This window comes from Castor canadensis, chromosome 14, assembly GCF_047511655.1.
Source record: "Castor canadensis chromosome 14, mCasCan1.hap1v2, whole genome shotgun sequence".
Classification (NCBI taxonomy): Eukaryota; Metazoa; Chordata; class Mammalia; order Rodentia; family Castoridae; genus Castor; species Castor canadensis.
The window spans coordinates 25,142,165-25,157,018 of record NC_133399.1 but is presented as its reverse complement, the minus strand read 5'-3'; the positions used below and the strand labels follow the sequence as shown (position 1 = coordinate 25,157,018).

Genomic DNA, 14,854 nt, shown 5'->3' with positions numbered 1-14,854 from the left:
CATTTTTAATTTTACCAGGAACCACAGAAAACAGTAAAATATTTTAATAAAATCATCCCAGCAACCAAAATAAACACAAAAAACCCAAAACAAACATATCATTGTGAGTGGACTGAAGTCAAAGAGCTCTTACTGGTTTCAGCTAGATAGACTAACTAGGCTGGGGATGCAGCTCAGTAGTGCAGCAATTGCCAAGCATGCATGAGGCCCTGGGTTCAATCCCCAATAGTGCTAAACAGGGGACTAAATGTGGTATGAGGAGATTAATTGCCAAACACCAGAATAGAAGTTCTTTAGTCAGTAACTCAGGCCTTGAGATGAGAACTCTTCGTATAGGTTTTGCCGCAGCCCGCATAATCACAAGTGTGGGTGGCCGTCCTTTTCTGGGGCCACGACCTTCTTCTCCTCTTTGGCTTAGGCTCCTCTGGCAGGCAGGAACCGGGTGGCATGAGTTCTTGGTAATGGAGTGGCGGGACCTGAGACTGCATCTGGTCCGGCAGGAAAGGTGGGTAGTTGGGCCCCGGATGGGATGGAATCCTGAGGGAAGAGGCAGAGCAGGGTGACAGTCCCTGTTGGTCAGTAGTTCCTCAGGACTCAGGGTCGGGGTAGTCCTACTGGGGAGCTGCCGCCCCAGGGGGAAGTGGTGTGCGCTCGGCCGGTGCCCATTGCTGAGCGGTGGTCCTGCGCCCAAGTGGGCCTCCAGGGGCCGGCCGACGACAGTGCACGAGGAGACCGCCTCCTGCTTGATCTTGGGGCACACGCGCGGCGGCCCGCCGCTGTAGGGCGCCACCACCACCGGGTGCCACGCCCGGGTCGCCCCAGGCCCGGATCGGATGGATAGCTGAAGCTGCAGGTGGAGGGTTCGCTGGGAGGGCCGCTGCTTGACGGAGAGGAGGAGGATGAGGCTGACACTGATGATGACACAGTGGGGGCCACCGATTCCTGATGGGATAGCGAGTTGGAGAGAATAAAGTCTAGATCCAGGAGATCGTTGAACTCTTCAGTCTCTCTCCGGGGTAGAAGGGCCGGGTTGTTACTGCCGCACGCCGTGCCGGCTCCACCACTCTCCAGGTCGGAGGCCACTGTCGCCGCCAGGTTGAAGGGGCAGCCAGGAAGCACCGGGGGAATTCGCTTCATGTGGGAGAGCTCCTCCCGCCAGCGGTTATTCTGGGCACCTCCTGGACGCAGTGTCTTCTCCCTTCCCGCCAGGCCGGTCGCGAATGTGGAGAAGGACAGGAGCAGTGCGTCGCTGACAGCTATGTCAGACTCGCCAGGTGGCTGCCTCATTAATGTGGGGTCCCAGAAAGTCCTCGGGAGCCCGAAGCAGCGGGGGTGCCCGAACCCCAGTCAACGAAGGTGAAAAAAAAAAAAGATTTAGAAATGAAGCCCCAAACCAAAAACCCCAAATTGCCAGAGATCCTTCTTCTTTGGATTAAATATATATTGGAGATGTCTTTTTTAAAAAAGTTCCTTTGTATACAAAAGTTCTTAGAAAAGTTGTAAACTCTTATAATAAAAATAAACAATCAGCAAGGCGAGTAAGTAGGTCCGGTGGCCAGGCTGCGCTCTCTTCGACTCAGCAATGTCCCCCACCGCTGTCGAGGCCGCTGGCTGTCGTCTTAGGCGCAGGGGCTGTGGCCAGGGCGGTGGGCAGGCGGCGCCACCAGGTGAGAATGGCCGCGGTGGCGCGGAGCTGAGAGCTGGGCGGCGGCGCAGGGCGCGGAGTCCTGGGGGCTGCGCTGGGCGCGCACGGCCCTAGGCGCGGGCCACGTGTGTGTGGGTGTGTGGGGGGCCAGTGGGGCGGGGAGGGGCACTCGGCGGCTCCCGGTGCCGCCGCCGTCGCCAGCCACCGCCTCTTTTATATATGGGGGAGAGAAAGACAGAGAGAGAGAGAGAGATAGAGAGAGAAATGACATTCTGAAAAGTTATTACATCTAATGAGCAGGTGAATCCAGTCACTAGTTACGTAACTAGTTGTCCTTGATCAGTTACCTAGCAACAGTGAATGCACCTGTGTACTGCTGATTAGCCTATATAATCATTTTCACTACAATCCACCCCTTCAGGGCAGCCACTGTACAATCGAGTGGTCTTCTGTGTGGTTCCTTGGTGAGAAGGGAGGGACATTGTACTCACAGGCTCTAACCACAATATAGACCGTAACAATAAGTAACCAGCGGGCACTGCTGGCTATGACAGCAGTAACAATATGTCATAATGACATGAGGGGTGGGTACCTACCATTCTTGGAGAGGATCCACTGTCCAAAGGTCTTGCTATAAGTCTTGCTCTCATTAGAGGAAATGGACCATCAACCACCCTCTGGCTTAGCACCAGGAAATTTATATTGTAAGTCCTTGGTACACAGCCCAACTATCAATACGGATAAATTACAGTCCAGGATCATTGATATTCATAAGCCACATTGATCACAGCTCAGTCCATTTTTTACTGTGATCTACTCCAGCATCCTATCATATGGTGTCTGTGCTTGGCTGTACTGTCACGAAATCTTATACTGCCAGTTGTCCATGGCAGGAACTATTCATACACGTGGCATCTTCTGGTATAGGAGCCTTATTGTCCTCAAAAGGTCTAAGTAGAGGTTCAGTACCTGGTGTAGCCCTCTCCAAAAAATTCACTAGTGTACAACATTGGGATCCAACATGGTCTGCTACTCAGCTTGTAGGGGACCAGAAATAATGTCCCCCTCTGCTGCAAATATGCCCCCCATTTGACAAGGGTGGGAGTCTGTGCTGTCACTGCAGATAAATGTCTTATTTATCCCACAATAGGGTAAGTTGTGTGTCTTGCTAAAGGGAAGTTTTAGTAATGTCCTCTGATGTTATATACACAAAAACAATCATGATCACATACAAACTGAAATGTAGAACAGGTTGGTAACAGGGAAACTACTCTATAGAACTTGGGAAAAGAAGGAAAAGAAAAGAGAATGATAGAGCATCAATAATATTGTAAAACATAACACCTGTAAAGGTAGAGGATATAAGGATATATATTGAAAACAATTGAAAAATGGGGGGGGGGGAGTAAGTAAAGGGGTAAGGGAGAGTAATGGAAGGGGTTTCATGGACCGAAGCAAAGTATACTCACAGCAGGGGTACATTGGGAAACCCCTTTGAACTTGACTTAAATACTAATAATGAAAGATAGAACTGTAAAATAGGTACAGTGTGTGTGGGAGGATACTAGTGGGAGGATGAATGAAGGAGCTTAAGGTGAGAGTATATGGTTGATGGCCTTAATATATTCATATTAAATAGAATGAAGAAACATCTTGCAATTACTTTAAGTGAGGCAGGGAGGGGATTAAGGAGGAGAGAGGGTGGGGGTGATGTAACTAATGTATAATATAAACATAATCGCAATTGTTACTATGAATCCCCCCACATAATGCATATAACCTAATAAAAAACTTATAAAAGAAAACAAAGTGGTATCCACTAGGGACAACTGCTTCCCAATAAGGGAATAACCTAACTCTGCTCTTTCCATGGGTAATGACCAAAACCAATTGACTGTTGCTGTCTTCCAGATCTCTGCTATAGGCCCCATTCAACTCAAGGGTTACATGCATATCCAGCTCACAGGGTTTACAATGGTCAAAAGCATGTAGGGCCTGTGCAGTTTTCATATTTCTCTGCCTCCTCTGTCTAGTCCCATTTGGCTCCTTTTAGCTGTGCCAGAAGGGGTATAAAGACCTATCAATATTCCAAGTGCCCAAAGATTACCTGCCCAAAGACCCCATTCAACCCCTCAGGGGTTACCTGTACATCCAGAAATAACATGTAGACCTGTGCAGTTTTAACTGTTGAGGGCATAGGTAAGCATGAATCTTATCTACAATGGCATCAGGAATCATGTTACTCTTATCTATCTAGACAGCCTGTGCAATCTGTGGTCATTGATTGCTTGTCCACACTATTTCAAATGTGTGGTCAGGAGAGGAACAGCATTCTCCAAATCTGAAAGAGAGCTGCAAAGGTCAACAAAATATCATCTATGTAATAATATAACTAAATATTGGTAAGTAGCTCCATTTGCCAATGTCAGCTGCCATCAGCCCATTATAAATGGTCTTCTATAAGGAGCTGTAGAGCAATACAGTCAATGTTCATTGTTGTCCTTCCCAAGTGAAGATGACTGCTCTTTCCTGTTTGGGTGTGGGATCTCCAGTCATTGACCCCTTGCCCCCAAGCTACACCTTGGGGGCTGTTGATGCTGCTGCTTTTGTGGCTTCAACTGTTGCATATTCCACTCCTCTTTGTTCTGTTCCAGAACACTGGCAAGATGAGGACCATCTAAAAGCCATGGATAAATGCCTAGGAAGAAATAACTTCTACTGAAATTTGAACATTGACCTTCTGGCTGCAGATCTTGAGAAAATGAGCCTCCATTTGCATCCATCAGTTTGGAAAGCTAGCAAACTAATATGTTGATCAAAACCCCTGCCCAACACTACCAGAGGAATGCAAGTAAATGTCAGAACATTTAAAAACATGTATCGTGCTTGAGAAAAGGACGTATTTCTATTCTGAAGGAAGTGGGCTCTACTATTTTTAGTTATGATGGTGATCTAATTACAGTGTCACCAAAAACCCATATTGTGTAGATGTGTCCATAAACTCAGCAGCTTTGCTTATTTTTATGACAAAGAGTGTAAAATCTCATTTTAAAATCTTTCATTTTTGAATTTAATATTTTCATTTGTGCATCAACAAGTTAACTTCTTATATATGAATTTAGAACTTTCAAGGCTTATTTGTATTTTATGGCAAAATAATAGTATAATGTCTTCCTTTGGCATCTTAAATGCATTTATTTTACAACATTAATAATAGATTCAATATAAAAGACACTCCTCACCACATACAAGATCACTTTTTCAATGTACCATAAAGAGAATAGTAATTTTTAAAAATAAGATAGCTTTCATATAACAAAAGAGGAACTCAAACATGCCATGGAGAGTGGATAGTATACAAGGCCCTCTGGATTCATCTCCATGAATAAGAATGTTCTTCCTCTTTCCATGTAGTGAGAACTAAATATTCTAAAGATTAGTTCCCAGGAACAGAGTCCAATTTAATTTACTTGAGAAATATGACTGAAAGAAATTCAAGCCTTGCTTAGACTCATGATTGTGGACTTAAAAGATCTGAATGTTTTACTGAAGTCTCCAAGGTAGAACTTACCCATTCTCTCTGTTGAGTTGGTGCATGATTTTTGACATTAATCGTTTCAGATGGTAGCAGAAAACAAGTCTTACAAATTCATGAGCAGAGACCTGACTGGTGATGAGTGAGGGCAAGCTTGATCTTTACAGGTGAGAAGTCAAGCCAAAGCCTTATTGGATTGACCTGAGGAAAATATGGGAGGAGAAAAATATAGAAGAGTGAGCTAGCGATCTCATTTGAAGTGTTTTTCTTTAAAGGGTTAAGAATAATGAAGTTGTATCTAAAACAGGGTAAGAGGCCATGGCAGGATTTTTGAGGACAAACTCATAAGCACTGGATGAAAAATTGACCATAGAGGTAGGAGATGAGAGAATCTACACTGCTATGCACTAAATTAATCCATAGTGTATGAGTTCAAAGCACAAGGAGAATGGTTGATCTGAAGTGGATTTATAACTATCTACAATTCTCTCTCAAAACGATAAATAAAGCAATCATCTTGGAAATATTAAATATTTTAAATTGATCAATGTTATAACTATACACTAAACAAATGAGCTCAATATTTTTATATGTATCAAAATGAAGCATGTTTGTACAACTAATACATTCTAATAAAAAATTTTAAAAGACAGTGTCATATGGATATTTGACCACCAAGTCATACTGAGTGAATTGCAAGTTTAAAGAAAATATTTCTGAAAACAATTTTAAAATATATTCTCTAACATGTATTTTAACAATACTACAACATGATTGCCCAAATCAGATAAGGTGGACACAAGGAAAAAATAACCCAATATACTCAATTCTTTTGAAAAATTACTGAAGAATTTTGGAAAATAAAATGCAGCATGAAACAACAAAATATAATAGATTACAGTACTCTCAAATATCATCACAAAGTATAAAGCCTTAAACAAGAAATACGTAAGGTCATGACGTTAAAAGTTTAAATATGTCTCACATCAGATAAAATGAGGGCAGGGTGTGGATCAGTGGATGGAATAGTGCTTGCTTAGCATTTGGGAGGCCCTGAGTTCAATCCCCAGAACCACTGTTTAGGGAAATTACCAGCTGAGATACAGGACACTGAGGCAGATTAGCAGGAAGCAACGTTTATCATGCCGGCACAGACCCAGCAGAGAGCAAAGGCTGAGCCCTGAGAACAAAGAAGCCTCCTGTTATATTCCCTTGCAAGCAGGTTACAGAAGCAGAAAGCAAAGCTCAAACCACAGGTGGCTGCATGAAACTTCATTGGCTATTTTATTTCCCCAGTGCAATGTGACATTCATGTTTCAATTCTTTCAGTTGTATCTCTCTGCTTTGCCATCCCATCCCCCTGTCTCCTCAGAACACAGCATGTTTCTATTCCAGCCCTCCTGCCTGGTACACGGCAACAATGTAAATAATCATAACTAAAAACTTACTGATCAACTCAGCCATTTTAAACACCTGTGTATGTCTGGCAGTGTAGGTTAGTGGTAGATCACTTAACTAGCACGCATGAGGCTCTGCATTTGATCACCAGCACTGGAAAAAAACTGCTAAAAGCAGTGGAAAATTCAAGTTACTCAAATGAATATATTTAAATAACAACGAAGAGCAAAGCAATAATCTAAAATTTTTTTAGTGTGATCTTGTGCACCGTATTTGTAGTATCAGCACCAACACTAGTTTCACGTATGGTCACACGCTGAAGTTCTACATAAACATTATTTCCTGTGGAAGAGTTGAAGCCTATCTTCAACCTGTACATGCTTCAATAAAATGAAGGCATTTTAATAATTTATTATTTGTCTGCTTATTTTGTGGTTCCAAACTGCAAACCCAGGGACTTGCATGTGAAATGTAAGTGTTCTACTACAGAGCTATACTTGCAGCTCAGGAAAACATATTTTTGCAGGGGTAGGAGTGGCAGGATTTCACCATGTACTGCAGCCTGACATTGCACTGGCAATTTTCCTGCCTCCACATCATGAGTACTAGGATCCAAGAAAAAAATTAGAGATGAATTTATTTAATCCCACTTCCTTGGAGGCAGAGATAGAAGAATCATGGTTTGAGGCCACATGGAACAAAAATGTTAGTTAGATCCTATCTCAAAAATCAACCTGTGTGTGGTGGCACGTGTCTATAATCCCAGCTACTGAGGAGACAGAAGTAAAAGAGGAGGAGATTCCACAGCTGGCCCTGGGGAAAATTCGTGTTCCTATTTAAAATATAAATTAAAGAAGAAAGATGGTTATAATATAGTAATATAGATGGGGTGAATTTGATTATAGTACATGATAAACGAAAGCACTACAATGAAACCTTTTTGTACATTTAAGAAAATTAATTTTTGATAATTAAAAAGTTATATAAATTTATATACATATATAAACTTAAGCAAAAAGGTCTGTGGGTGTAACTCAAGATGTTCTGTTTTTTTAAGCCGGGGGTTAGTGAGAATGCAGTCCCCCACTACCACAAATTATGCAGTCAAGTTTGCCTCAATTGGGGAAATGACAGGATGAGCACATCTGGACTGAAAATGATAAGCTTCATCCTTGGGAAGGCACCTTCATGATCCTGGTATCTCACCTGCCAGGTAAGTATATCAAGTGGTCGTGTTTGAAATCATGAGGTCCTGAGCTCAAATCCCAATTCCTCCAAAAACGAGCTTTACATGCAATACTGAATATAAATATATATATATGTGTGTGTGTGTGTGTATACACATATGTATATATCTATATACACATATAGATATTTCATTTCATGTAGCGTATTATGCATATCAATATATACTTTTATATTATATTTTTATTTAATATATTTGATACTAAATTTTACGTACTCAACATCATGATTTCCAATTCCATCCATTTTCCAGAAAATGACATAATTTCATTCTTTTTATGGCTGAATAATATTCATTCAGCATTGTGGACACCTAGGCTGTTTCACAGCTTGGATTTTTGTGAATGGGGCTGTCATAAACACTGGTCTTTAGGAGTCTGTATTATATGTTGACTTACTCTGTTGGATATATGCTCAAGAATGATATCACAAGGTCATATGGTTGTTCTATTTTTAGTTATTTGAAGAGGTTTCATACCCATTTTCATAGGGGCTACACTTAGCATTTCCACCAATAGTCTATAAGGATTCTTTCCCTCCCAAATCATCCTTGTCATCATTTGTCATTGATTGTTTATTATTATTATTATTTGATGATCACCATTCTAATAGGTGAGATAGAATCATTTTTAATTTCTTTTATGACTAAGAATGTTGAATATTTCTTCTTATATTTATTGACCATTTGTGTGTGTTCTTTAAAATATTGTCTATTCAATTTTTTGGCCCTCCTACTAGTTGGATTACTTGTTCTTTTGATGTTTAAAATTTTAATCTCCTTATATATTCATAATATGAATCCGTTGTTCAATGAATAACCCACTGTTTTCCTCAATCACCATTTAATTCTCTACTACTCAATTTCAGTGGGATGACCCCTAGGTTGTGATTTTTACAATATCATAATCCATACAATAATCCAGAAGATAACATAGTTCATTTGAACTTTAGTGAGTTTTCTGATACTTTGTTCTAAGTCCACATTCATGATCCTAATTAGACTCTATAATTTCTGTTTACCTATATTTTTCAAGTATGGGACTTCCACTTTTGCCTTTGGCTTCAAGCACCTATTTTCCTCTAGCATATTTAACCCTCATTACCTAAAGAGACTAACTTTTTCCTTTTGTACAGAAATATGTTGAGCTCCTTCATTTTATCCCAATCAGTCTTTATGTTTGGGTTTATGTTGTGTTATTTATAACTGTTTTGTTTTATGAGATCGGTTATGTCTTTTCATGTTTTTGGTGTTATTTTTGTTTGAAATTATTGTGAGTAAGAGAATTCAAGGGAACATAACAATAACATCTGGTCTTATATGAGTTTCAAATGATGTATCAGAAACACTTGATTTAAAAAATTTCATATAGAACCAATATGCTGTGAAACATTGATAAACATGAGAACACTTAATTCATTAAAGATAAAGTACTTTTGCATGAGTATTAACAAAGAGATCAGTCTTCACCTATTGATTATGATTTAATTATCACTATGTGTGTTAGGATGTGGATAAACTTGCATGCTACTGATTTTACAGTGACATTGTAATTTATGAAAAAAATTATTAAAAACAGACAGTCATAACTTCAGTCCATGATCACCTAATGTGATGAAAATTATATCCTAGAATTATTGTTAAAAAATTTGGATACTGGGCTTATGAAACCTTAAAAAAGTTAACCCATTTTTGTCTTTCGGTCATAGTTAGAACTGACTATTATAGATTAGAATCTGCTGGCAAAAAATACAAATGATGACCAAAGTCCAGGAAACATTCAGTGACACGTAGCATCTCCTGTAAATGTTTGTATTTTTATGTATTATAAGTGTACTTCCATAGCCACATATAAAACTATTTTTATGCACATAAAATTAGGGTTAAAATTTAGAAATCCAATTGATTATACCTAATCAGGCAACACTGGTCATGAGTTAGAGATGATCTGTGTTGTATGCATGTGTGAAATGTAAGTAAGGAGAAACAAGTGGTGATCACTAGATGATTATTTGGCTTTCAGCTAAGGAATTCAACCCTGTCTTCCTAAGTTATTGGTCATTAAGGACTCACACTGCCCTGGTTTCCTAAAGACAATAAAGGTGTTTGACTAATAGGGAGCTTTGGATATTGGGCCCACAGAGATACAGGAACAGCAAATATTCTGTCTGTGGCCACCTCACAAACAGACCTTCCTAATCAGGCAGCAACACCTGAGTGTACTCTCAGAGATATGTTTATGGCACAGAGCTCGGTTCCTCATTTGGTCTCTCTTCCCATCCTGAAAACAAATCATCTGTGTTCATCCAAAATCCAGAAGAGCTGAAAAGCCCTCTCTCACAAGGATGTCAGCCAGGTAACACAAAGTCACACAGGTAATGCTTTGGGAATGAAGTAGGTGTTCAGGAAGTTTCAACAAGATGAGGCTGTAAGGAAACTGCAAATGATACTCAATAGCAATTTCCCCATCATACTCAGGTCCAAGTGTCTGTCATTGTGCCATGTTCTTTTCTACTGATGTGTCATTACTCAATGCATTTCTTATTGTGTTTTCTTCTACTGTGGCTATAGTGGCAGCAAACATTTTCCTTTTGAGCATAAATATCCCTCTTCTCCAACAGGATGAGTATGATAAAATTTTTATGCTTACTTGCACCCCTTGTGTGGTGGTGGTGGAATGGTTCTGGTCAGCTTAAACTTATCTCTCCATCACTTACCCATAAATATACATATAGAAGAAATCTGGCATCTTCTCTGCTTAATGATTTTGAGTACTGTAGGGAAGGAAGTGTAGACCTACAAACACCAGGAATCTACCTCCTTGGTCTAACTGTTCCTTATTTAAAAACTATAGAATGGGAGATAAGAAAAAAATGGAGGGGGTGAATTTAATCAAAACACACTATATAGAGAATCATCACAATGATCCCCTTTGAAAAATTAATGTATGCTAGAAAAAAATCTAAACTATTTTAAGTTGTAACAACAGCAGAGATAATGTAATATTTATAAATATTTTCATTAATCTTTTTCCACAATCAACAAATGTTGATTCTCTGCTATACCAGCTTCATGTATAATGGTAATGTTTGCACTGAAAACCATAATATTCCCCTCGATTATGCTCCATCATTTCTTAGAAGCAACACCAATGAGGGTGTTACCCTTCTTCTTGGTTTCATACTATATGTGTATCTATCTTTATCTGAAGTATAAAAAGGGAATGCCTCATTATCACCCAGAATAGAATTGCAGAAATAAATTGTGACAATATAGCAGAACACTCCATGGTAGGTAACATTGGTGAAGCAGAATTGGAAATATCAACATTGATAAAAATGTATAAAAAGAAATCCAACAGTGTAATGGCATGCATAGCACAGTGCTCTTCATAGAGAGCTTTGTGAAATGTAAAAACAAAGCCGTTCTTCATGTAATAATAATACCAAATCAATAAAAACTGTAGCATCATGTTCCCAAGTTTAGTGTACCTGCTGCACTGGGGAATGAATGGAAACAAAATTCTCCAAAAAACAGATTCAAGTACATATGTTGGTGTCCAGACTTCCAATGTTATTTTACTAGTTTTTGTTACTTTTCAATGATCCATAATAGACATAAACATATTTGCTTGATTAATATTTTTAAATTTCTCAGAAACATAAAATAAATTTCTTAAGTATACCTAACTATACATTTTTTCTGTCAGAGGTTTTCTAATGCTTGTATTGATTTGTATTCCCAATTAGTTTTATCATTGAACTCATATTAGCTACCATACATTCATGCTGATTGAATGCTGGTGTCATTGATATTTCCTTCCTTTGCTCTGTATATAAACAAGACTCTCATGGGAAAGGTGAGAACATGAAATCCATTGCCACTAAAATTTTTAGCTATATGGCTAAGGACATCCTTTCTTTTTTTTTCTTTTCTTAATTTGCCCCATTGACCACTTCTTCTCTAGGGTAGAAACATGTCAGATGCTTTTGTCTGACATAAAATAATCCCAATGGGAAATATTCCTGTAATGTTCCCAGATCCTGAGCATTATTCCAGTAGTTTTCCATCTGTCCATTGCTCACCATTGCAACACCTGCAGAAAGTTTTTAAACTGTCCACATTGGATGGATGATGACCCTATGGATACTCAGTTTAAGAATTTTTCCTAATTTCAAAAATAAGTGCTGTGCAGGGTGCCTGTGGTCATACGGTCATTCTAGCTAATTGGTGGTCTGAGATCTGGAAGACTGATGCACAAAGGCAGCCCAGGCAAATAGTTTACAAGATCCCATCTCAACAAATAACTGTTTGTGGTTGCATGCACCTGTCATCACAAGCTTATGTGGTAGTTGAGATTAGAAGGATCATGTTTTCAGGCTGGTATGGACAAAAGTGAGACCATATCTCCAGAATAACCAGAGAAAAAATGACTGGAGACATAACTCATGTGGTCCAGTGTTAGAGTCCCTCCCAGCAAACTAAGTTCAAATCCCAGTACTAAATAAAAGGGCAAGAGCTTGGGATCCAGATGTTATTCAGGGAGTATGTTTATAAGAATTACATCAAATGATTTATGCTCTCCTGCTCATTTTTGTGTTCTGCACATGTAAACCCAAGTTCCACAGGATGTACCTGATGCTACTGTTATATTGTAAGTCTCTGTTTTTGAGCATCAGCAAATTGCTGTTTTTTTCACATGTATTTTTAGTAGCCTAAGATTTTTATTAATTGTCCTTGTAGCTATTCCTAAATAATCACATGTAAACTACAAACTTCAGAGTAGATTTTTCCTTGGGAGAGACAGAATTCATCACTTTAGTCCTTCATTTCCATTTGTGTAAAAGTATAAAGTAATCATCAAAGTTTAAAACCATGCCTTTGTTTTTTACTCATATATTTATTATTTTTTCCATGCACAAATATTTCAAAATCACCACTTATGCAGTGCCCACCTTTAAAACTTACTAATTGCTTTTTTCCCTTGATTATTGTTCTGGGAGGGGTACATTTTGCCCCTTTTACTTAATTCTTGATTTTTGGCAAAATAATGTGAGACTGTTAGTGCTCAATACAAATTGGACAAATAGGTGAGTACAGAGAAAAAGTGAGAAAGGGACGTGTGGGAGGACATATAAGCCTAGAGAGATATTTTAATATTCACCTGGGTTCACAATACAGAGGACATTCAGAATAGTAACTCTCAAATTCTAAGATACGTCCAGAGGTCTGTTAAATCCTATATCAAAAGTCCTTGTCTCAGGGTTTCAAATCAGCAAACATCGGCATCTCTGACATTTTCAGGGTAAAGCTGCTACTTCTTTTGTTCCAGGAATAACAAAATTTATCCTCTCGTCACCCATCTTTTACCTTAGATTCTGAAACCCAGAAACCAAACAGCTGTTTCCGAATTCCTTCTCCTGGGATTGTCAGATGATCCAGAACTTCAGCCTGTACTCTCTGCACTATTCCTGACAATGTATCTGGTCACAGTGCTTGGGAACCTGCTCAGAATCCTGGCTATCAGCACTGATCCCCACCTCCACACCCCCATGTACTTCTTCCTCTCCAACCTGTCCTTCACTGACATTTTTTTCATCACCATCACAGTCCTCAAGATGCTGGTGAACATCCAGGGTCAGAGCAAAGCCATCAGCTATGCAGGCTGCCTCAGCCAGGTCTACTTTGTCCTGGTTTTTTGCTGGGTTGGAAAACAGTCTACTTGCAGCAATGGCTTATGATCATTATGTGGCCATCTGTCATCCCCTAAGGTACACAGTCATTACGAATCATCACTGTTGTGTTCTGCTGTGCCTATTGTCTTTGTTCCTTAGCATTGTGGATGGCCTACTCCACAGTCTAATGATTTTGCAGCTGTCCTTGTGCACAGACCTGGAAATTCCCCCACTTTTTCTGTGAACTTGCTCAAGTCATTAATCTCTCCTGTTCAGATACCCTTATTGACAACATTGTGATGTATCTGGCAGCTTGCATATATGGAGGCATTCCACTCTCTGGAATCATTTCCTCTTATATTTACATTGTGTCCTCAGCCCTGAGAATGCCATCACCTGAAGGAAAGTATAAAGCCTTTTCCAGCTGTGGGTCTCATTTGTCTGTAGTTTCCTTGTTCTATGGGACTGGTTTTGGGGTGTCCATTAGCTCTGCAGTGAGTAACACACCCAGAAAAACTGCAGTGGCTTCAGTGATGTATTCTGTGGTCCCTCAAATGATGAACCCCTTTATCTATAGTTTATGGAACAGAGAGATGAAGGAAGCCTTGAGGAAATTTATTAGTAGGAAACCTTCACTTCTGTGATGTATCATTTGCTTTAAGCTTCACATTCTAGAGTAAGTCAAAGTGGCAGGAACCCTGGTGAGCATTATGTATTTCAAAATTATGATAGGACACAATGATCAGGTACATTTAAATTTTGCTGGTAACCTGACATTCTTTTTGGTGTAGTTCCATGATATTTGACTTGTGATTTCTATAAAGTAAACACATTTTTTGCTCTGGTGCTACAAAACAGGGCATATAGCATAGACTGCATATTAGCAATTATTTGGCAGAGCTTTCTCAGAAGATGACAACTTAGAGAAGGTGGGGAGACAAAGAAATATTTATACAAAGCTCTAGTCATATTATTAAAGTAGCTTCTATCTGATTATATCATTAGGTCAATTAGACATATTCTAGAGTGAGTTCTAATGTGAAGCAAAGGAGTGGACGTTTATGCCCTGTGATAGAACTATAAAACGTATTCTTGCTAGGTAATAATACCATAACAACATCCACTAAACTCAGATTCAGTATCTATACAGTTGGCATAATTAAAGGATATCTGTGGGTTGAACGATGGTGACATTTTAGAAACTCATCAATGAAGATGCTTTGGGGCCTATTAAGAAAGAAATCCTAACATAAACACACTCACATAAGAAGGGCTACCTTTCTTTCAATGACTTTATAGACAGAGGATGTAAAACAGAGAGTTAAACTTCCTTCAAACCTCCATGATGTGGCCTGGAC

The 14,854-nt window shown here is 39.4% G+C and overlaps 1 non-coding gene and 3 pseudogenes across 1 annotated transcript; 1 reads left to right on the top strand and 3 right to left on the bottom strand.

The window, feature by feature from the left end:
* Positions 1-305: 305 nt before the first annotated feature.
* LOC109679233 (Krueppel-like factor 4 pseudogene) lies at positions 306-838 on the bottom strand (annotated as a pseudogene).
* A 2-nt stretch (positions 839-840) lies between these two features.
* LOC141416192 (Krueppel-like factor 4 pseudogene) lies at positions 841-1,513 on the bottom strand (annotated as a pseudogene).
* On the top strand, positions 1,290-14,140 carry LOC109679237 (olfactory receptor 7G2-like; annotated as a pseudogene).
* Positions 7,637-7,799, bottom strand: LOC141416964 (U1 spliceosomal RNA). The gene has a single exon (XR_012441611.1). It is a non-coding gene; the product is annotated as a U1 spliceosomal RNA (small nuclear RNA).
* Positions 14,141-14,854: the final 714 nt, after the last annotated feature.